The sequence below is a fragment of the Rhinatrema bivittatum genome, chromosome 3 (assembly GCF_901001135.1).
Source record: "Rhinatrema bivittatum chromosome 3, aRhiBiv1.1, whole genome shotgun sequence".
NCBI classification, from domain to species: domain Eukaryota; kingdom Metazoa; phylum Chordata; class Amphibia; order Gymnophiona; family Rhinatrematidae; genus Rhinatrema; species Rhinatrema bivittatum.
The window spans coordinates 89,466,052-89,490,926 of record NC_042617.1 but is presented as its reverse complement, the minus strand read 5'-3'; the positions used below and the strand labels follow the sequence as shown (position 1 = coordinate 89,490,926).

At 43.8% G+C, this 24,875-nt stretch overlaps 1 protein-coding gene across 1 annotated transcript in view; it reads right to left on the bottom strand.

Annotated features, from left to right (window-relative positions):
- Nucleotides 1-24,875, bottom strand: part of EML6 (EMAP like 6) — an 815,949-nt gene that overhangs the window by 484,890 nt on the left and 306,184 nt on the right. The window lies entirely within an intron of this gene.

Here is a 24,875-nt window from a genome sequence, read left to right as displayed (position 1 = left end):
CTGGTAACAAGCAGTGGTTATTCCTTATTGACAAATAGCAGTTTATGGACTTCTCCTCTAAGAACGTATCCATAACTTTTTAAAACCCAGCTACACCAATTGCCTTAACCACATCCTCTGGCAATGAATTCCAGAGCTTAATTATGCATTGAGTGAAAAAAAAATTCTGTGGGCTGCCAGATAGAAGCAGTAGATAGCCATGGCATTCTTACACCTAAGGTTCCTGCATACAGGACATACACCGATGTTCATCTTTGCATTATGTGGAATGAATCCCCTTTATAATATCACTAACATTTCTGGGTGATGAAAGTAAACACCTGGGAAGAGGGAACTTACCAAAATATACACAAACAAAAAGCAAGGGGAATACAGCAAAATAAAAGGAGTCAAGTAAGAAAACAAATGTTTCCTGCATTCTCTATATCTGTATTGACATAAAAAATATAACCCCCTTTACTTGTGAATTTTTAATAGTTTTAATTGTAATTTATACAGTCACTTGATCTATCAGCTCTAACTTTCTTTTGAGGGGAGTAAGTTGAAACAATTTTCCAACAATTTCATAATATCTAAAGGTATTTCTAGAAGATTCAGGATTCTAGGCTAACTACTGAACAGGATTCACTTACAGGCTGATTCAATATAAAGAGTGGCAGAGCTGGTGCTTCCGTGTTGAGCGCCCCGCTCTCCCGAAGCGCGCCAAGGCACCTCTCCTGAGCGCATGATACTTTATTTAAATGAGGCCGGGCACTAATAAGGAGGCGCTAGGGACAATAGCGCTTCCCTAGCGCCTCCTTATTAGCAGAAACGGCAGCTGTCAACGGGTCCGACAATCAACGCTTAATTTTACCGGCGTCGGTTTTCAAACCCGCTGACAGCCACGAGTTCAGAAAACGGACACCGGCAAAATTGAGCATTCGTTTTCGAAATCGTGGACCGGCAGACAGATTTTTTTTTTTTTTTAAGTTTTTGGGGTTTTTTATTTTTCGGACCTCCAACTTAATATCACTATGCTATTAAGTCGGAGGTTATACAGAAAAGCAGTTTTTTCTGCTTTTCTGTACACTTTCCCAAGGCAGGCGTTAATTTCTGAGAGTAAAATGTACAGCTTGGCCGCACATTTGTTTTCGCGACCTTGGTCGCGCATTTTCAAGGCGCTATTACCCCTTACAGTATAAGGGTTAATAGACGCGTGTCTATTCACCATTCTTTGGTTATTACTCCCTTGGCTGGTCCTTTTGTCTTGGATAGCATACCAATTTTTCTAATAGTTTTATTTTTCAAATGATTCAAAGATGTGTACCTTTTATTTTGTTAGTAGTATTGATCCTATGAGCCAAAATCTCCCATACACAAAAAGGTCCCTCTCCTGTCATTTATGCTATATTAAAATTTTGAAAGAGTAACATTACAAAGTTTCTAATTCTGATCAATTCAGCATGTATATATGCAGTCACTTCTCGGATGAAATTGATATCAATTTATCCTGTTCTAGAAAAATGCATGATATTTCAGAAAGGAGGAGAAAACAGAAAAGGTTATATAGATAGACTAACCATTTATTCAGTGCTTAAAAAAACTGTCGTGGTTAACTCCACAACTAGTTAAGTTTTCAGAAAAGCTACAATGATTATAATAAGTTTGACTATACTGGGTTTTCAATATCAGAGATCCTGAATATTATGAAGGTAGTACTTCTTGACTAGTTGGAACCCTGTTAGGCCATGAGAGACATTATAATACACTATTCTAGGTCATATTCAGATCTCTTCACCTCTTTTATAGAAATAAGAAGTCAGCTTATAACTAAGTTCTTTCAATATGAATGATGAAGAAAGATTTCCATTTTTGGGCTGGAAATCAGCATTCTGATGTCAAAAAGAGTCATGGAGTCTGATCAAATGGAAAGTATTTTTCAAAGATATTTCCATGAGTAAAACAGTGTTTTAGCCATGGAAATGGCCTATTATAAAATTGCATGCCCAATATGCCCTCCTGACCCAACATTTGTTTATTCTATCTTTTACTACGTTATTAAGCCTTTCTTTTCAGCAGTCTATGCCTCCAAGTTTACTCCCCTTGTTGAATGTAACTTTGTTCTTCCTGTTCAATCTATTGGGTTTTTTTTTTTGTTACACTCTCTGGTTCAATTCCCCTATTCGATGTAAACCGATCTGATATGGTCCTCAACCATGAAGGTCGGTATAGAAAAGTGTTAAATAAATAAATAAATATGCAGGTAAAATTACATGCATATCGTCTGTATGTGTATGTTTACCTACTGTAAGCATAGGCATTTCCAGTGGTAGAGTTGGGGAGGAGTATGTACGCACACACATTTTTCAAAAGTGTGTATACAAATTTTCTCAAAAACTTTCTGCCCACAAATTAGGTGTAATTGTGTGTGTGAAATTTTGGTGGGATGACTATTTTCAAAGCAAACTTACCTGAAAATTATTGTAACTTATGCATGTATTTTATATCAAATTTATGCAAGCTATTACAAAAATTACCCCCAAGAAAGACAGTTTTCAATCTGTGGCCTAGATCCACTCAGCCCTAATTTTTTTTTTCACGGGAGGGATCCCACTATCATGGAGGGAGGGGTCACTGTGATAGTGGGGCCCCTCTCCTGAAAAACGATTGTGACTCTATAGCACATTATTTTGTCTCATGGACAAAAACCACAGGACAAAAGAACACAGCGAGCAGCCCTTTCAGGTGTGATGGTGGCCCCAACCTCAAAGGGCCACCTTCGTCTTAAAGGACCACCTTCGTCTTAAAGGGCCATAACCGAAAAAAATCCAAAAGCCATGGCTAAAGGAAAGGTTGAGTGGGGGTCAAGGCTGACCCCCAACTTGACCTGGGGCCGCCACTTAAAGCAGCCCTGACTCCTCAAAGTGAAAAAAAAAAAAGTTTAAAAATCATGTGCAGAGATGGCCCCCTCCCCCAAAAAAAATTGAACATTAAAGTCATTGGGGGTTCACGGGTACCCCTATCCAAAAAGTTACCTAAAGTGGTTGGAGTATAGTGTACCCCCCGGTACCCCCCTCCCCCCAAAGTTGTGAAATAAATCATTGGTGGTTCAGGATTCCCCCATCCCCCAATCCCCCCTGCATACCTCAAACCTTTAAAGAAAAGCTGACGGTCCCTTGTAGGGGCTGGGGTGCCCCCTAGCACCCTGCTGGGTTGATGCCATTTTGTAAGATGGCGCTGACTTTGTCCCTGCCCCATCACATGATGGGCAAGGTCGACACCATTTTGAAAAATGCCATTGACCAGAGAATATGTTACAAGGCACGAAGAGTCTCTTCCAGACTCTTGGCCTGAATCAGCCAATCATCTAAGTTCAGGTGAACCAGAATGCCAACCTTTCTCCACACTGCCTCAACCACTTCTATAACCTAAGAAAAGGTTCTGGGCACGGAGGCCAACACAAAAGGCAGCATTCAAAACTCATAATGTCTCCCCAAAACAGCGAACCTCAGAAACCATTGATGCTCCAGACGGATGAGAATATTTTTTTATTTATTTGTTTATTTAGTGATTTTTTTATATACCGCGGCACGTTAAAAACATCACCTCGGTTTACAATAAACAATAAATCAGCAACAAGCTTTACAGTCAATATGAACTACGGTAGACATAATATAAATCAATTAATAACAAGATTAAGAACAAATACAATAAACCAATGATAAACACATTCCATAGTTAATAGCAATATGAAGGTATGCCTCTGATAAATCCAGAGACATCAGAAACTCTCCCGACTGCACTTGCCATTATCACTGAGCATACGGTTTCCATGTGAAAACAAGTCACCCACAAATTGCAGTTGACTCCCTTGAGATCTAGGATGGGGCGAAAGAAGCCCTCATTTTTGGGCACAATGAAATAAATGGAATACTGGCCCATATTTTCTTGTGACATGGGGATTGGAACTACAACCCGTAGACTGAGGAGCCTTGACAACGTACACTCCACTGCTTGTCTCTTATAGTTGTGATGGAGAAGGTACAGAGAAGGGCAACCAAAATGATAAAGGGGATGGAACAGCTTCCCTATGAGGAAAGGAAGAAGAGGTTAGGGCTGTTCAGCTTGGAAAAGAGACGGCTGAGGGGGGATATTATAGAGGTCTTTAAGATCATGAGAGGTCTTGAACGAGTAGATGTGACTCGGTTATTTTCACTTTCGAATAATAGAAGGACTAGGGGGCATTCCATGAAGTTAGCAAGTAGCACATTTAAGACTAATCGGAGAAAATTCTTTTTCACTCAACGCACTATAAAGCTCTGGAATTTGTTGCCAGAGGATGTGGTTAGTGCAGTTAGTGTAGCTGGGTTCAAAAAAGGTTTGGATAAGTTCTTGGAGGAGAAGTCCATTAATGGCTATTAATCAATTTTACTTAGGGAATAGCCACTGCTATTAATTGCATCAGCATGGGATCTTCTTAGTGTTTGGGTAATTGCCAGGTTCTTGTGGCCTGGTTTTGGCCTTTGTTGGAAACAGGATGCTGGGCTTGATGGACCCTTGGTCTGACCCAGCATGGCAATTTCTTATGTTCTTATGTTCTTATGAGTGTTGCAGGGAGACACCATGAAAACATCCTGAGGGTCACTGAGAAATTCCAGAGCATAGCTATCTCTTCTCAGCTCCAGAACCCACTGCTCTGACATGATCTCGACCCACCTCTGATAAAAAAGAGACAAACAACCCCCAATCCCCTGTTCCCTGGGTGTGTCGGCATACCTTCATTAAGAGGCTCAGAGGGCACCACCACCCAAGCAAGCATCCCTTCTGGGCTACCTGGGACAAAAGGACTGAGACCTACCCAAAGACTAAGTCCTTTGAGAAGCTGCTTCTCTGAAGGGTCGAAAGAGTCTGAAACCCCTAGAACCACCTCTCATGCCGAAGGAGTGTGGCATCTGCTTCTTATCCTCTGGTAACAGAGGAACCTGGGGATTCACCCCACTTACTGTACATTTTTTTTCCAAGCTCACTCCGAAACAAGAGTGATCCTTTAAAGGGCAATTTCTTAAGATTAGACTTCGAGATTGTTTCAGCTGACCATTTCCTGAGCCATAGCTGATTCCTGGCAGCTATTACCAAAGACACCTCTCTGGCTGAAATGCAGACCAGATCGCAACCCGCATCTGCCAAAAAGGTGGCTGCCATTCCATCACTGCCCTGGAATTCACACCAAATTCATCGATTTCCTGAGAGATAAGTAAAGAAGAGCATGCCACCAGGGAGCAAAAGAAGCTATCTGTAAATTCATTGCCATTGCTTCAAGGCCTGTTTAAGAATGGCCTACAGAGATAGTCATCCACTTGGTGATGGCACACACAATTGCGTCCACTTTTGGAAGCGCAACTGCTCTATCGCAGCTGGATCCAGTGGGTATAGCCCTTCCAAGGCTCATCCCCCGTTAAAATTAGCTTCCAGGGCGCCCCATTCAAGATCAATCAATTCTTGAATAGCCTCCATTATAGGGAACAAACATGAGTCTTTACACAAAGAAATCAAAATGGGATCTTTCTTTGGCTCAGTCACAGATTCCACCCAAGAAAAGGCAGAGGGGTCCATGCGAAAACCAGGGGGTGTCCTGCACCCACTGAACTACTTTTCCCCACTGACAAACCAGTTAGGGGAGCCCCAAATTCAGGCAAAACTTCTGGCAGCTCTTTTTCCATTCCCGCATCATGCTGGGAAGGAATGGGCTTAGCAAAATCGGGTGGAAACAATTCTCCCAGAGCCTCCAAACAGTGCTGACTCCAATTAGAGGGAATTCCAGGCTGAGATGCCCGAATATGGAAAGTAGCACAAAGGTTAAGGCACTTAGGTTTTTTTTTGCTATCGGCACCATAGAGTTGTCAGTAGAATCCAACAGGCTACTGAGAACTGTGCGCCCAGCTGTGCTTGCAATAGGAACTGAAAAAAAAAACGAGGTGCTCAAAAATTAGGCACATAATACACTATTCAGGTAGATGCACAAACTGAGTGCCCACCCAAGTGCTCAATGTCCGTATTGTTAAGCGCCATGCCATTTTTTATTGACACTTATGTCCAGGGATACAAGAACATTTAGATTTTTGTAGAAAGCACAATTTTTTATTGATCAATATAAGTATTCTTGGGAGTTGCTGATGCCATTTCTCTTACAAACTGTCCACCAGCATCTCATCATATACAGGAAGTGATCCTTCTTTTATAGATAACATACAATATTGTAGAAGATTCTAGCATTGCGTGACTGCCCAAAGAATCATTTACATAGGTTGTCATGTCAACCGCATGATGTGATTATCCCTGAACTGCCCTGATTACTTCTCCCAGGTGGGGTCCATTTACCATCACTCTTTAGGTAGTCCTTTGTTCTGTTAAAATCTTGCTGGTCAGGGTAATTAACACATCTGAGGTTGTGTTTATAGAAACCCCTGAGAAAGAGTGCCTCTTATTGTGAAGGATAGCCAGAAGTTCCCGCCATTGATTTCTGCTTTGTTTTACCCTATGATTAGGCGTCACTTTATGGAGCCAGCTTGACTGCAAGTGCAGATGTCCTAGGAATTCTGCAAGTCATTCTCAATAAGTCACTTAGAGTTCATACAGCCAAGGCAGGCTAAGAAAACTGAGGATTCTGGGGCATTTTCCTTTCTCCATGTTGGTTTTCTGGTCAGGCACACTTCTCAGTATGCAACTTAAGAACCCACCTAGGCTCCCCTTAAGCGCACCACTGTGTCCACCGAGGTGCCCCTACTTGTACAACTGAGCGCCCATGTAGGCACCCCTATGCACCCAACTGGACACCCAGCTAGGCGCACAAACAGATACACAGCCGGGCGTGAAAGCATGAACTGACATACTGAAGAGGGCTGCCTTATGCACAGAGAAAAAGTGCACGAATGTCACCGCGGCCTACCACGTGGTGAAGAATCCAAGCCTGAGAGTGGGGCCTAGCCCAGAAGGCTGCTCAACCTGCTGAGCTGCTCAAGTCCTCTAGCTCCCCCAGAGGTGAGAACGGACGTCAGTTTGACACATCGAGCAAAGAGATCGGAGGGCAAGGAAACCCTAAAATCAACTCCCCTTTACTCTTTACCTGATCTCAGCCTGACCCAGATAAGTACAGCATCCGCCTCCAGTAGAGATGTGAATCGTGTCCTCGATCGTCTTAACGATCGATTTCGGGTGGGAGGGGGAGGGAATTGTATTGTTGCCGTTTGGGTGTTTAAAGTATCGTGAAAATCGTTAAAATCGTGAGCCGGCACACTAAAACACCGTAAAACCCACCCCCGACCCTTTAAATTAAATCCCCCACCCTCCCGAACCCCCCCAAAATGCCTTAAATTACCTGGGGGTCCGGAACGGCCTCCTGAAATCGAATCGTGTTGTCTTCAGCCAGCGCCATTTTGCGCCACCATTTTGCAATATGGCGGCACAAAATGGCGCCGGCCATAGACCAACACGATTCGACTGCAGGAGGTCGTTCCGGACCCCCGCTGCACTTTTGGCAAGTCTTGTGGGGGTCAGGAGGCCCCTCCAAGCTGGCCAAAAGTCCCTGGGGGTCCAGCGGGGGTCCGGGAGCGATCTCCTGCCGCGAATCATTTTTCCGTACGGAAAATGGCGCCGGCAGGAGATCGACTGCAGGAGGTCGTTCCGGACCACCGCTGGACTTTTGGCAAGTCTTGTGAGGGTCAGGAGCCCCCTCCCCAAGCTGGCCAAAAGTCCCTGGGGGTCCGGGAGCGAGCACGACCTCCTGCAGTCGATCTCCTGCCGGCGCCATTTTCCGTACAGAAAAACGATTCGCGGCAGGAGATCACTCCCGGACCCCCGCTGGACCCCCAGGGACTTTTGGCCAGCTTGGGGGGGCCTCCTGACCCCCACAAGACTTGCCAAAAGTCCAGCGGGGGTCCGGAACGACCTCCTGCAGTCGAATTGTGTTGGTCTATGGCCGGCGCCATTTTGTGCTGCCATTTTGCAAAATGGCGGCGCAAAATGGCGCCGGCTGAAGACAACACGATTCGATTTCAGGAGGCCGTTCCGGACCCCCGCTGGACCCCCAGGTAATTTAAGGCATTTTGGGGGGGTTCGGGAGGGTGGGGGATTTAATTTAAAGGGTCGGGGGTGGTTTTACGGTGTTTTAGTGTGCCGGTTTTCCCGCCCTCCCCCTTCTCCTCCCCCTTCCCCCGATTTACGATTTTTTGACGATAAATCGGGGGAATTGTTATTGTATCGTGGCCCTAACGATTTTTGACGATTTAAAATATATCGGACGATATTTTAAATCGTCAAAAAACGATTCACATCCCTAGCCTCCAGCTGCGAGGGGAGAGGGCAAAGACATTCACTGCCTTGCTCAGCTTCCTGCACCTGCTTGCCTTTCAGCTGTTTTTTTTTTTTGATAGCTAAATCCACACCAGCAGAGTTCAGCTACCAGACCAAGGCACTCATCTTAGGGAGAGATCCAAAGATATCAACTCAGGAAAATGCGACTGAGGAAGGGACAATACAGTATCACCACAGGAGAACGGGACAATAAACTTTCTTCTTTTCTCCTTTTACAAAAACACTTTTAACGCAATCCCCAGTAGGGAGATGCATGTCCACCATCTGCTGGGGATAGAGAAAATTGGCAGGCTGTCGTCAGTAAATGGGTATATATACCGTGATGTCAACTTTGATCCATCTCCATCTGCTAGTAGAGATGCATAACCCACTGGTATGGATCCACATATATGAATGCTAAGAAATAAAGTTTTTATCAATAACAGTATAACTACCATGGCTCAGATGTATATATTTAGTGCCTACCCATGTTAATCTTGGACCCATCCAAAAAAACTCAGTTCTGGCTACGTCACTGTTATTAAGGTATCCTGTAATATATAATGCAGCAGTATTTTCTACAGTATCGACTATTTAAAAGCCATAGAAATTGGTAGCTGGTTACTAGCAATCCACCCTGCCAATGGAACCAAATCTGTATAAAAAGTTATTATATGTATTCTTTGCTCGTTTCATTGCAGTATGGCGTTCTAGTAGCCATATTGGTCATGCAAAAACTGTAGTCTTGATAGATTGTGATAACTATTAAAAGGCTGAAAAATAGATGGTTTAGTACATGAGCTTCCAGAGACTTTAGTTTGTACTAAGCTTAGATATCTGCTAACCATTCTATTTAACGGTTATTTCTTCAACAGTACTAATGATAGTAACATTTATATTTTTATGATATGGTTCAAATGCAACCTTTGTACCTACAGTTTAAAATAGAAAATATGAATAGCACTATAACACAATACAAAACCAGAGTCAATGCTGCTCATGCAACCTACAGTAGATTTTCTACTAAGAAATAATTACTATGCACTTGTTATAAATGATTTCTTATTGCAGAAGAATAGCACAGTAAACCTTTTACTTTAATTAAGAAGATGGAAGAATAAATTACCATTAAAACTGAGATAATGGGCTGTTCTGAAAACTGACCTACAATAAAATACATTAAAGAAAAATACGCTTATTGTTTCTTTTTGTTGGTACTGTTTTGTTTTTGATCTCTTGCCATGGCATCTAAGTGAATTAGAATTGCTATAGCATTAACCATGTTACTGTAGAAGCCCCAAAGCATGCTGGATATTTGTATGAAATGGGGTTGTTTTCCAGAGATGACTTTATTGAATATAGTTTAGTTCTCCATCAGTCCATTGCTTCTCCATCAGTTTCTCATTGTCAGGTTTCCTTCTCTATGATCTTTTTTGGAGAATTCTTTATCAAATACACTAAGGCACACAATTAGTCAAAAATACTCAAATGAAGAATTTTGAAAGCTAATGCCCCTGCAAATAGCCAAGTACAATTAATGATAAAAGTATCAGTACTTTAAGTTTTAATAAAGGTTTAACATACCCAACTAAAATATAGGGATGTGCATTCGTTTGCAACAAAATAGGAAATAGAGACTATTTTAAGATGGTGCTGGCCGTCCATTGCTCCTACCATATAACAGAGGCTGGCCAATGGCACAGATTGCCCTTACTGTGTGACAGGGGCTAAGGGCCATCGGCGCCATTTTGATTAGTGGCAGCCGACGGCCCGAGAGGGGGAGATTGCTCCCGGGACCCCGCTGGACCACCAGGGACTTTCGGTACATCTTGGGGGGAGGGGAGTCAGGCAAGTCTTGGGGGAGGGGGGTTTGCAATTAATTAAATTTGAAGGGTTGGGGTAGTTTTGGGGGGCGTTTTGTTTGTTTGGTTTTTTTTTTTTTTACAACCCCCCATTGGAAATCATTAAATCTGAAGGGTTGGGGAGGGTTTCAGGCTTCGTTTCAGGGGCAGACGAAATAAAATCAGCCCAGGTTCAGCCGAATCACATCCCTACTAAAATATTTTTAGCTCTTTTTATTTAATATACAAAAACAAACTATAACAGTTCACAAGGGAGAATGCTCTTTAACTGGATAATTATATGAGACTGAAGGTAAATGTCCATGTGAAGGGTAGCGGGTGTGTGAGCACTTTATGCTGCGGCGTAGTTGACACAGTCTTGAGGGAGAACCCATGAGGCCTTTGTAGCAGCTGGACAACACATGCTGTAGAGGTACAGTCTGGAGCTTCTCCTTTACCAGTTACCTCCTCAGCAGATTGAGCCCTTGGGTTCTAGTGGCTATCAGGACTTAGGCAGGTCCCTAGGCGATGAAGATAACGACAGTCCAAAGGCACCCCGGGGTTAGGGAATGCAGCAGACTAAAGAAGTCAGGAACAGGCCATGGTCGGGGCAGGCAACTAACAAGAGTGGTAAGGTCCAGACAGCAGGCAATTGTGGTCAGGTCCAAGCAAGAGGTCAAGATCCAGAGAGTCAAGCCAAAGGAGACGAAGACACACAGAAGACACTGGACAATACGGACAGGACAGGGCAAGGTTGAACAAGGAAAGCTGAACAAGGACACCTGGAGCAGACAAGGATGGAAGGCAAGGCTGGACGAGGCAAGGCATAAAGGCAAAGCAGAATGAGGAGAAGCTGGATGCAAATGTACAGGAGTAGAGAAATCAGGAACGCTGGCAACACATACTGCAAAGAAGGAAACATATTGCTGATGCAAGGAGTGCCAGCTCTGTCAGCCTTAAGTAGCAGAGCTGGTGACATCATCTGTAAGTGCAGCTGGAGCACTTTCCCACTGCAGAGCCCTTATAATGTGTGCAGTGATGCACACACATGCCTAACAGGAGCTGCGTCAGAGGGCATCAGCATGGTGGTGCCATGGAGGGGAGTCAGCGGCATCCTCGCAGTCCTTAGTGTTGATGGTGAGTGCCATGGCATGTGAGGCCGATCCATGAGCTGTGAGTCTTAGCAAGCCAGCTTTAAAGGCAAAGATCAAACCTGGTAATAGAATTTTTTTGTTTGTTTGTTTGATTTTTTACAGGCAGGCTGATCTAGTCCTGGTTTAACTAATGTGATACCCAGATCTCTCTGTCCCCTGGGTAATCAGTCGTCCAAAGGACACAGCAGCCACAGGGAATCCAGCAAAGACCTAAAAAAAAGGATACCAAACATCTTTAAATAAAAGTTTCTTCTTTCTGGAGAAATGGCGGTATTGGGCACCATATTCCAGCTGGAAAAATTCAGTCATAAGGAAACGCCACATATCTATCGATGGAGGTGCAGTCTTGAGCCATTCTAGCAGAATACACTTTTTTGCAATCAAACTTTAGAAGCGAACATGATGTTAACCACATTAACACTCATCTCCCACATCATTATTTAGAATGCAAAAAGAACAGGACCAATGCACACCTGCCTGCAGAATGCGCCCAATTTGGCCCTGTATTGATTCCCAAAAAGTATGTATGGGTGCACAACGCCACAGACAGTGCATCAAAGATGCACCCACCAAGTCACATTTCAAGCATTTATCCTCTGCTATAAGTCCCACTTTATATGCCTGTAAAGGCAAGAAGATTATCCTATGAAAAACCCTAGTTTGCAACTCCCCGAGAGCTATATTTGTGAATAATTTTGGAATCGAGGTATAACAATCATGTAGCACAATCACATCTAGGTCTTCAGTAACATTCTTCTGCCATTTTGTCTCCATGGTTTCATATATGGAATATGATTTTACATTTTGGAGGAAAACAGATTTTACAGGGAACACTGCTTATTTTAAAACAGTTTCAACAATGTAGAATAAGAGGAATTCTCTAACTCCCCAGATCCAACCGGCATGAGTTCATGAAAACATGCCTTGATTTGCCTGTACCATAAAAAATGACCCTCGTGTAACCCTAACTTCTCCTTGCACTCTTCAGACAAGTACAGTTTCCCCGAGCCTGGGTTGATATCTTTTAAAGACCATTCCAAGGACACCAGCAGGCCCCTCGTTCCCGCTAGGGCCAAGGAGGGAAACCTAGGATTCGCCCACAAGAGCAGCTGTAGGGACACATGTAGCAGCAAGGACATAAGCTTATGGAATGACACCCATGTCCGCTGAGATGCTTAGATTAATTTAAAGGGCATTGATGTAAAAGGCCCTTGACTTGTTGTAGATGTAGAGGCTGATCTAATAGTAACCTCCTTAGGTCAGCATGCCATGGTCTTCATGGCCAGTTGGGAGCTATTAAAACCACTAAAACCTTTTCTTTCTCTATTTTTCTTAGAACTCTTGCTATTAATGGCCATGGCGGGAAAAGATATAGAAGATTGTATCCCATCCAACTTTCAACCTCCAGACTGTGAGATGAAGTGAGGATTGCATGGGATGTAGCAGTGTCACCCGACCTGAGACAAGAGAACTGGTACCTCCCCCAATGGTATAGGAGGATCTATTGACAGTCAAACCAGATAAGCGTACCAGGGACAGAATCTGACGACTTTCCTGTTGATCACTGTTGCAAAGAGGTCCATGCTTGGGTTACCCCAACAGGCAAAGATAGTGTTTTCTACTTTCTGGTTCAGTGACCACACGTGTGGATTGAATATTCTGCTGAGGTGATCTGCTTTTGAGTTTACAATGCCTGGGAGATAGCTGGCTTTTAATGAGACTGCCTGCTTCTCCACCCATTCTAGAATTTGAACCACCTCCCTGCAGAATGTCTAGGAACCTGACCCTCCTTCCTTGTTTATGTAGAACATGGCCACCTGATTGTCCATGTGCGCCATGAGGTTCTTGCCCCGCATGTGAATGGCAAAGGTAAGAAGGGCATTTCAAATCGCTTGTAGCTCCAACAGTTTTATCTGCTGAGTGCACTCCACTGCCATCCATAAGCCCTGTATCTGTAGGTGGTTGGACGCATCTTTGGTGAGAATGAGCTCATGCATCAGTCTCCGGAACAGGGTACCTTCTATCAGTGTAGCTGGAGACAGCCACCAGGCTGAGATAATCTGCCATAATATTGATCTGGCCTGCTATGTGTTGGGCTGAATATTGAGCTGGATGACTCTTGGCCCATGGAAACAAGCAATCTCTCTCTTTCAAAAGACCCTGACTGTATGTGCTGCCCTGCTTGTTTATATATGCAACTGTGGTTGCATTGTCACATAAAATTTTCATTGCCTTCCCCTGAATCTCTCTGAAGGAGATTCTAAAAATGTAACAGAGCCAATCTGATTCCTCTGGTTTCTAGGCGATTTATAGACCAATGGGACTCATTTGGTTCCAGAGACCTTGAGTACAATGATTCTTGAAATGAGTTCCCCAGCCCTGTAAACTGGCATCCGTTGTAAGAAGAAGTCAATCTGGACTTTCCAAAGGAATTCCTTTTTTTAAATTCAGCGGATGTAACTACCATTTTAGAGATGCCAGTCTTGTTAGATAATGGAAAGCATACCCCATAGCCTTGAAACTGTGGATTCCATCTCAACAGGAGCGATATTTGAAGAGGCCTCATATGAGCTCTTGCCCACAGTACTAAATCCAGAGTCAAAGCCATTGAACCTAGAAGCTGCATATAATGCCAAGCAGTTAGAACCTGCTGATCTAGAAATTGTGTTATTTGGTAAAGTATTTTTGAGATTCTCTTCTGAGAAAGGTATACCATGCCAGCGGCTGTGTCGAATAATGCCCCTAGAGGCTCTATAGTTTGAGAGGGCTGCAAATGACGTTTTGTAAAATTGATCACCCAACCTAAATGTTGGAGTAACGAGAGTACCACTTCTGTCGAAGCTATTCCCTTGGAATATGATTTGGCCCTTATTAACCAGTCATCTAAATAAGGGTGGACTAAAATTCCCTTTCTTCTCAAAAAAGCAGCTACAATCAATCATAACCTTCATGAAGGTTCTTGGGGCCATAGCCAGAACAAAGATAGGGCAATAAATTGATAATGTTGGTCGATTATACAAAAACGGAGACATTTTTGGAACTTTGGTCTCTTTGGAATATAAAAGTACACCTCCTTTAAATTGTTCAATGCCAAAAACTCACCCCTGCAAACAGAAGCAATAACTGTGTGAAGAGATTCCATGTGAAAACAAGGGATACAAATAATCCGATTTATTCCATTTAGATCCAAAATGGATCTGAATGAACCATCCTTTTTTGTAACTAGGAAATATACTGAATAATAACCTTCTTGACGTTCCTTGATTGGAACTGCTGAATTGCCTGCAGTTGAATTAAGTTGTTCAATGTCACCTGAATAACGGCAACCTTGTCTGGAGCATGGGCAGGAGAAACAACATTATTCTCTTATTGGTCTTTTTAATTCTGGAGCGTAACCATATCAGATTATATCCAAAATCCATTGATCTGAAGTAATATAGATTAATTCTCCAAGAAAAGCCTGTAACCTGCCCCTATAGGCTCCCTCAGAGAATGAATCCTTTGGGCCTCTTTGTGTATTCTGTGGAGACCTGGAAGGTCACGAAGTTTCAGACCTCGATCTTCTTGCTCCACAAAAAGGCTGAGTCCTGCCTCTACCTCTCGAAACCTGAGGAGTTACTCTCCTACCAGGTCTATATTTCTTGGCTTCAAAGAATTGACTGCTTGCCCAGAAGGAATGAAAACTGGCACAATATTTATTTTCTGGTAATCTCTGCAATTTTGAATCTCTCAAATTTTTAATTAAGAACATAAGAACATGCCATACTGGGTCAGACCAAGGGTCCATCAAGCCCAGCATCCTGTTTCCAACAGTGGCCAATCCAGGCCACAAGAACCTGGCAAGTACCCAAAAACTAAGTCTATTCCATGTTACTGTTGCTAGTAATAGCGGTGGTTATTATCTAAGTCAACTTAATTAATAGCAGGTAATGGACTTCTCCTCCAAGAACTTATCCAATCCTTTTTTAAACACAGCTATATTAACTGCACTAACCACATCTTCTGGCAACAAATTCCAGTTTAATTGTGCGTTGAGTGAAAAAGAACTTTCTCCAATTAGTTTTAAATGTGCCACATGCTAACTTCCTGAAGTGTCCCCTAGTCTTTCTATTATCCGAAAGAGTAAAAAACCGATTCACATCTACCCGTTCTAGACCTCTCATGATTTTAAACACCTCTATCATATCCCCCCTCAGCCGTCTCTTCTCCAAGCTGAAAAGTCCTAACCTCTTTAGTCTTTCCTCATAGGGGAGCTGTTCCATTCCCTTTATCATTTTGGTCACCCTTCTCTGTACTTTCTCCATCGCAATTATATCTTTGAGATGTGGCGACCAGAATTGTACACAGTATTCAAGGTGCGGTCTCACCATGGAGCGATACAGAGGTATTATGACATTTTCCGTTTTATTCACCATTCCCTTTCTAATAATTCCCAACATTCTGTTTGCTTTTTTGACTGCCGCAGCACACTGAACCGACGATTTCAATTTGTTATCCATTATGATGCCTAGATCTCTTTCTTGGGTAGTAGCACCTAATATGGAACCTAACATTGTGTAACTATAGCATGGGTTATTTTTCCCTATATGCATCACCTTGCACTTGTCCACATTAAATTTCATCTGCCATTTTGATGCCCAATTTTCCAGCCACACAAGGTCTTCCTGCAATTTATCACAATCTGCTTGTGATTTAACTACTCTGAACAATTTTGTATCATCTGCAAATTTGATTACCTCACTTTTCGTATTTCTTTCCAGATCATTTATATATATACTGAAAATTAAGGGTCCCAATACAGATCCCTGAGGCACTCCACTGCTCACACCCTTCCACTGAAAAAATTGTCCATTTAATCCTACTCTCTGTTCCTGTCTTTTAGCCAGTTTGTAATCCACAAAAGGACATCACCACCTATCCCATGACTTTTTATTTTTCCTAGAAGCCTCTCATGAGGAACTGTGTCAAATGCCTTCTGAAAATCCAAGTACACTATATCTACAGGTTCACCTTTATCCACATGTTTATTAACTCCTTCAAAAAAGTGAAGCAGATTTGTGAGGCAAGACTTGCCTTGGGTAAAGCCATGCTGACTTTGTTCCATTAAACCATGTCTTTCTATATGTTCTGTAATTTTGATGTTTAGAATACTTTCCACTATTTTTCCTGGCACTGAAGTCAGGCTAACAGTCTGTAGTTTCCCGGATCGCCCCGGAGCTCTTTTTAAATATGGGGGTTACATTAGCTATCCTCCAGTCTTCAGGTACAATGGATGATTTTAATGACAGGTTACACATTTTTACTAATAGGTCTGAAATGTCATTTTTTAGTTCCTTCAGAACTCTGGGGTGAATACCATCTGGTTCAGGTGATTTACTACTCTTCAGTTTGTCAATCAGGTCTACCACATCTTCTAGGTTCACCATGATTTGGTTCAGTCCATCTGAATCATTACCCATGAAAACCTTCTCTTCTGGCATTAGCATACAAACATTTCAAAGTTTGCTTTTTGTTTGTATTTTCATTCTGCTTTTTAATTGATAGGGATAAGTTAGAATTTTTTTAGCTCAGGTGAGTTTTTAGTTACAGGCACTTGGACTACTTTTCTTATTATTGGAACCTCACTGTCGGGATACCCTAATTCTAATGCATCATTAGTATCCTTTGAAGATACCTCTTTCTGAACCATGCACTGCTGAGTGACTGTCAGCTTTCCCCTTTTTTCTAGTTTAAAAGCTACTCTATCTCCTTTTTAAAGGTTAGTGCCAGCAGTCTGGTTCCACACTGGTTAAGGAGGAGCCCATCCCTTCGGAAGAGAATCCCCCTTCCCCAAAAGGTTCCCCAGTTCCTAACAAAACTGAATCCCTCTTCCTTGCTCCATCGTCTCATCCACACATTGAGACTCCGGAGCTCTGCCTGCCCCTGGTGACCTGCATGTGGAACAGGGAGTATTTCAGAGAATGCTACCCTGGAGGTTCTGGATTTAAGTTTTCTACCTAAGAGCCTAAATTTGGCTTCCAGAACCTCCCTCCCACATTTTCCTATGTTGTTGGTGCCCACATGTACCATGACAGCCGGCTCCTCCCCAGCACTGTCTAAAATCCTATCTAGGTGACACGTGAGGTCCGCCACCTTCGCACCAGGTAGGCATGTTACCAGGCGATCCTCACACCCACCAGCCACCCAGCTGTCTACATTCCTAATAATCGAATCACCAACTATGACGGCCGACCTAATGAAAAAGGTATTTACCCTTAAAGAGTAATCACGACAGTCTAGGTTTTAACAAAGAATCCGCGGATCAATTTCTTAGCCACAGTAGACATCTAGCTCCTACAGAGAGAGCTAAAGACCTAGCAGAGATTCCTGGCCGGCCATCCTCCCCGCGCGATCGGCGCGGACTCATCGGGGTCAGGGGAGGCGGACAAGGCCTCGGCCTCCCGCGCGGCTAGCGGCCCGCGGAGAAAAAAAGAGCAGGAGCCCCAAACCGGCCCAGCGCAGGAGGGACACGCGGTAAGCCCGCCTACCTCTCGACGTCATCTAAAGTGCCCTTAAAGCGCTCAAGACGCTCCCAGGCCGGCCATTTCCTGGCCGGCCATCCTCCCTGCGCAATCAGCGCGGACCCATCAGGGTCAGGGGAGGCGGACAAGGCCTCGGCCTCCCGCGCGGCTAGTGGCCCGCGGAGAAAAAAAAGAGCAGGAGCCCCGAACCGGCCCAGTGCAGGAGGGACACGCGGTAAGCCCGCCCACCTCCCGACGTTATCTAAAGTGCCCTTAAAGGGCTCAAGACCCCCCCAGGCGTCGCGCGCCTAAGGAGCGCGACAAAGGGGCCTGCCCCTTTGTGCGCCCCAGATCAAAAAAGAAACCACCCACGCTTATCGTCGACCGATATCCCACCCCCTCGTAACCTTAAACGCACCGGCCACAGCTCCCCACAATCACATGCCCAGCCTCTCCTTCCTCGCTCCTTCCTCTCCAACAATCACCCAGCCTCACCAGCAGTCATCCAGCCTCACCAGCAGTCACCCAACTCACCAGCAGTCATCCAGCCTCTCCAGCAGTCATCCAGCCTCTCCAGTAGTCATCCAGCCTCTCCAGCAGTCATCTAGCCTCTCCAGCAATCATCCAGCCTCTCCAGTTAATCAACATGATGCAAACCTTCCCTATCCCTATCATTCCGCACTCATTCCTCAACAGAGTTAATTCACCCTTACCCAAGACGCAACGTTCTAAGAGATCCCTGATCCCCATTATGATTTCCCCTCTAACCCAATTCCTAGGTCTAACCTTAATCACACTAACCCTCCTCAACTCCCAATCTTTGTCAAAAAAATCTCATTTGCTCAACGACTACTTACTGGACACTCAACCGGACCTGTGTGCTATCACTGAAACATGGTTGAAAAACACGGACACACCCCTAATCAACCAATTACCAACTCAACTATACGACTTCTTCTCCATCACCAGAACTAAAAAAAGAGGGGGAGGATTACTGCTAGCTGCAAAAAAAGAATTAAGACTAACCCAGCACGCAATTAAAACTTCAACCAAACTTGAAATCGGGCTATTTAAATCCACTCAACTCCAAATCTGTCTCATCTACGCCCCGTCTGGGCTCCAAGACTCTGACCCATCGTCTCTCATAGAAATTGTAGCCAAACACATCAATACCAACTCACCAGCGATCCTGCTAGGAGACTTCAACATTCATGTTGATTCCCCATCCCCCTCAGCCAACTGCGAAGCCCTCCTCTCCTCCTTCATGGCCATGGGCTTCAAACAAATCAATAACAAACCCATGCACAAAGCAGGACACACGCTAGATTTAATATTTACGAATGACCAGATCTTGACCACTTCTCCTCCTACCTGCATACCGATCCCTTGGTCAGATCACTCGATTATTGAAACTGAAATATCCATAAAAAAAAAACCCACCACCAACATCACCAAATCCACAATCCAATTTAGAAAAACATGCTCCATGGATGCTCTCAGCAACACGCTCACCAAGAAACTAACTAACCTGGACCTCACAAATGCGGACACCGCCATGAACTCCTGGCTATCACCCACGCAGCAGCTGATAAAATATGCCCCTTGACATCCAAAAATATTAATCCTGCCCGTACTAACAAAAAACCCTGGTTCTCATCAGAATTAAGAACACTTAAACAAAACCTTCAACACAAAGAACAACAATGGAGGAAGAATCCCACCACCACTGCACGGGCCTCCTACAAAACCACAATGAGCTACTATAGGGCCACTATTCTTCATACAAAAAGGGACTTCTACGCCAAAAAAATACACGGCTTCCTATATGACCCAAAAACACTCTTCTCATATGTTGCCACACTCACCACCCCTATTCCTCCAGTCATCCCGGAAGAAGAAGCACAAAACAAATCCTCCGAGCTAGCAGTCTTCTTCGACAACAAAATAAAAAATGTACTTATCCCGCTAACATCTTCCAACCCCATTCCTAACTCCCAGCCTCCTCCTGACCAAAACCATGCCCCATTGACACACAAACGGTCTCTAGAATCTTTTGATACTACATCATCCCTGGAAATAGAATCTATCATCAAGAAAATGAAGCCCTCTTCGCACCCTATAGACCAAATCCCGACCAAACTCCTTCTCACAATCCCTAACATCATCGCCAAACCTTTGGCCGACATCATAAACTGTTCACTCTCAAACGGAACTGTCCCGGATGCTTTAAAAATAGCCTCGCTGAAACCATTACTAAAAAAACCCAACTTGGACCCATCTAACCCCACAAATTTTCGCCCTATCGCTAACCTACCTTTCATAGCCAAGCTAATGGAAAAGCTGGTCAATACTAGACTCACAGACTACCTCGAATCCCACAACATTCTATATACTTCGCAATTCGGTTTCAGGAAACGCAGAAATACAGAATCTCTCCTACTCTCATTAACGGACAACATCCTGTTGGGTCTCGACAAAGGTCAATCATACTTACTAGCCTTGCTAGACATCTCGGCAGCGTTTGACACAGTTAACCACACAATCCTCATCAACCGTCTGATGGAAATAGGCATTTCAGGTGCTGCACTCCTCTGGTTAAAATCCTTTCTAAGCGACAGATATTATAAAGTTAAAATAATCAACAAAGAGTCTCACCCTGTAGCTGCCAAACAAGGAGTTCCCCAGGGTTCCTCGCTCTCGCCGACCCTATTCAACATATATCTTCTCCCCCTATGCCAACTTCTCAATAATCTCAACCTCACATACTTCATCTATGCGGACGACGTGCAGATCCTAATCCCCATCAAGGATCCCGTTTCCGACACCCTAAACTACTGGAATAGCTGCCTCCATGCCATCAACCTCCTTCTCACAAGCCTCTGCCTCTTACTCAATACGTCCAAGACTGAACTGCTAATCATTTCCTCCAATGATAATAACCCGCTAGCCTTCAATACCAACACACCTCTAGTAAATCAAGTAAGAGACCTTGGGGCATTCCTAGACTCCAGAATGAACTTCAAAAAATTCATCAACAACACCAAAGAAGGTTTTTACAAACTATAGGTACTAAAACAGTTAAGACCTCTCCTACACTTCCACGACTACCGTTCGGTCCTTCAAGCCATACTATTCTCAAAGATTGACTATTGTAATGCGTTGTTGCTTGGTCTCCCGGCCTCTTCTACCAAACCTCTTCAAATGCTGCAAAACGCTGCAGCCAGGATCCTTACAAACTCTCGCCGCATGGACCACATCACCCCGATTCTAAAAATACTCCACTGGCTACCCATTCACTACAGAATTCTCTTCAAGACACTTACTATTATCCACAAAACCTTATTTCAGGAATCCTCGCTCCAACTTACCATACCCCTCAAACCACACTCCTCTGCAAGACCCACCAAATCTGCATACAGAGATTCCCTCCAGGTTCCCCCAAAAAAATCCGTTCTCCACAACACCATTGAAAAACGTGCACTATCAATCGCCGGTCCGCATCACTGGAACTCTCTCCCGCCAGATCTCCGCCAGGAACATTGCCATATCACTTTCAGAAAAAAATTAAAAACTTGGCTGTTCGCCCAAGCATACCCCTGAAGAAACCGCAGGGTCACCCCCACAGTCACATACCCCGCGGTTGCATCCTCTTTCAGCAACTCAAAAGGAACTGTTTTCGGCTAACTGCACTTTAATATAACTTGCCTAATATTACACACGATGTAAATTTGTATATAATGCTTACCATGTAAGCACTTACGTTTCTGCTTATTTGTTCTGTTCTCCAGTTAGAAATTGTTTAACCTATCCTCTTTTCTCTAACAGCCAAGCTCCACATTCCCTGTTATAATGTAATTTCTTGCTTTCATTGTTAACTGGTTTTTTCCCTAGTTCATTGTAAACCGGTACGATAAGACCTGGTCTTGAGCATCGGTATATTAAAAGAATTTAAATAAAATAAATAAATAAACAATTATATTATACAAGGCATCAGATAAATATGCCATAGCCGACTAACTTAGCTGTACTAACCATTTCAGATAAGAACTAAATCCAAAGCAGTAAGGATCTCGAAACATAATTCGCACACATTGCTCCTTGAAGCAGAAAAGAGCCTGTGGAAAAGATGCTTAAGTACTGACTCAATTTTTCTATCTTGGGTATCCCAAAGAGTTGCTCTATCCTACAAAAGAATGGCAGTCTTTCTGGCAACTGTTGCAACCATCGCATCAACTTTAGGATGCTGAAACAGATGATCCAGCACTTCAGGTAGCATAGGATACAGCTTATTAAAAAACTGAGCTGTTCTAGTAAAGGTTCAAATCCCAGGGAACCTGAGACTTGATAACTGGAAGCCTGAGATGCAAAAGTCCCATCATGAAGCGAGAGACCAATTGGTGATTCGAGACTGGGAGGCCATTGTGTGGAAGGTGATAGGTTGCTATGGCACTGATGTGAACTCGTACTGAAGATGTCACCAATCCTGACTTGTAAAGTGTGTGTAGGTAATCCAGCAGGGTTTCTGATGAACTAGAGAATGGGTCTACTTGTCTGATTCAACACCAAGCCGAATAACGGTGCCACTTGAGCTGATAACTTTTTCGGGTGGAATCCTTGCAAGAGAATATCAGCACATTTTAGACCTCTGATGACACACCAAGATGACTCAGTATTGTCCATTCAACCTCCAGACTGTGAGATAAAGTGAGGATTGCATGGGATGTAGCAGTGTCCCCCCATCCTGAGACAAGAGAACTGGTACCTCCCCCAATGGTATAGGAGGATCTATTGACAGTCAAACCAGATAAGCGTACCAGGGATCTGCTGACTTTCCTGTTGATCACTGTTGCAAAGAGGTCCATACTTGGGTTACCCCAACAGGCAAAGATAGTGTTTGCTACTTTCTGGTTCAGAGACCACACGTGTGGATGGTGAGAATGATCTGTATGGTAAAGTGCAGAGTATAGATTCTGTGGAAATTCAATTAAAGGCAGGTTATACGGGCCCTAAGCGTAGTCAGTACCCTTTATCTAGAGAAGCACAAGAAGGAATCAAACCAGAAATTGCATCTCTTCTGAAACATATCTGTGAGACACAAGCTTGTATTTTGGTTTCTTGTGAGAACCAAGCTTCCTTGTATTATGATTTAAATATTGCCATTGATGCCCACCTGGCCTTTAATTATAGGCTTTGCAGAGCCTACAAGTTTCCCAGATCTTCCACATTCTTGAGTCTGAGGTGGTCAGAAGTTCACTATATTTAATACCCCGTTGTTCCCAATTTTGAAACCTTCAGGGAAATGGAGATTAGTGCAAGATTTACGTGCACTTAATGAAATGGTAGTGGTAGAATATCCTAATGTTACAAATCCAGCTACTATTTTACAAACTGAGCCATTAGGAAAATGGTACACTGTTTTAGATTTGGCAAATGCATACAGCCAAAAATCAGTATAAAGAAGATAGCAAATACAGAAAATAGTAACTTACGTAGCCAAGAGATTGAAGGAAGCCAGGAAAATATAGAGTCAAGCCATGAATCAGTAGCAGGATTTATACCACCTTGTGCATACATAACATGAGAAAGATTTCGAAGGTGTTGGAAAACATATGACATATTATGTTCATAAGCTGCCATAGGAATATAGGTACAACACGCAGTACCAATGATAACACAGACCCTCCCTTAGACGCGCCTTCTTAAAGTACAGAATATTATGTACAATGGAATATTCTGCTGAGGTGATCTGCTTTTGAGTTTACAATGACTGGGAGAAAGCTGGCCTTTAATAAGACTGCCTGCTTCTCCACCCATTCTAGAATTTGAACCACCTCCCTGCAGAATGTCTAGGAACCTGACCCTCCTTCCTTGTTTATGTAGAACATAGCCACTTGATTGTCCATGTGCACCATGAGGTTCTTGCCCCGCATGTGAATGGCAAAGGTAAGATGGGCATTTCAAATCGCTTGTAGCTCCAACAGTTTTATCTGCTGAGTGCACTCCACTGCCATCCATAAGCCCTGTATCTGTATGTGGTTGGACGCATCTGTGGTGAGAATGAGCTCATGCAGTCTCCGGAACAGGGTACTTTCTATCAGTGTAGCTGGAGAAAGCCACCAGGCTATGTCTTTTTTTTCATGGCCTGGGTGAGATGCACTGTGACTGACAATGGTTGAATGAATTGCATCCATTGTAGGCTCCTTTGTAGACAACGCATGTGTAGGCAAGTGTGAGGGACCATGTATATGGATGCTGCCATATGTCCCAGATGGGTCAGGATTTGGTGAACAGACGGTTGTGCACGGGTCTGCAATTGTCTTGCCAGGGCACTGAGCGTCCAAGCCCTGTCCTCGGGTAGGAAAGCTTTCCTTTTTATCGTGTCTATGCGTGTCCAGATGAACTGTAGGACCTGAGCCAGTTGGAGGCTGGACATTTCATAGTTGATCATGAACCCCAGCACTTGCAAGCAAGCGATCGTGTTCTGCAAGGACAAACAGAGTCGGCTTCTCTGAAGCTACTCGCAGCCAACTATATAGGTATGGGAATAGCTGAATCCCCTTTCGCCGGAGATGGGCCACCACCACTGCTATGCACTTCGTGAAGACTTTTGGGGTAGAGGAGAGGCCAAACAGGAGCACCTTGTATTGATAGTACTGCCCATTGGACTGTAAGCACAGGTACTGCCAGGATGAGCGGTGCATCGGCATATGGGAGTAAGCATCCTTGAGGTCCAGCAAGCACATCCAATCGTTGGGTTCTAGGAAGGGGTGGATTGACTTTAAAGATGGAATCTTCAATTTCTCTCTGTAAAGAAATTTGTTGAGAGCCCTTAAGTCTAAGATCGGGCAGAGACCACCCAACTTCTTGGGAATGAGGAAGTATGGGGAGTAGAACCCCTTGTTCCGTTGATGCGATGGTACCACTTGAATGGCCTATTGGGCGAGCAGGGAGGTTAATTGTGTTTGTAGGGGTTGCGCCCGTTGTTGAGCCCGGTGAGAGGCAGTGAGTCGGGGAAGCGGTGGGATCTGCTTGAAGTTGAGGTGGTAGCCCCT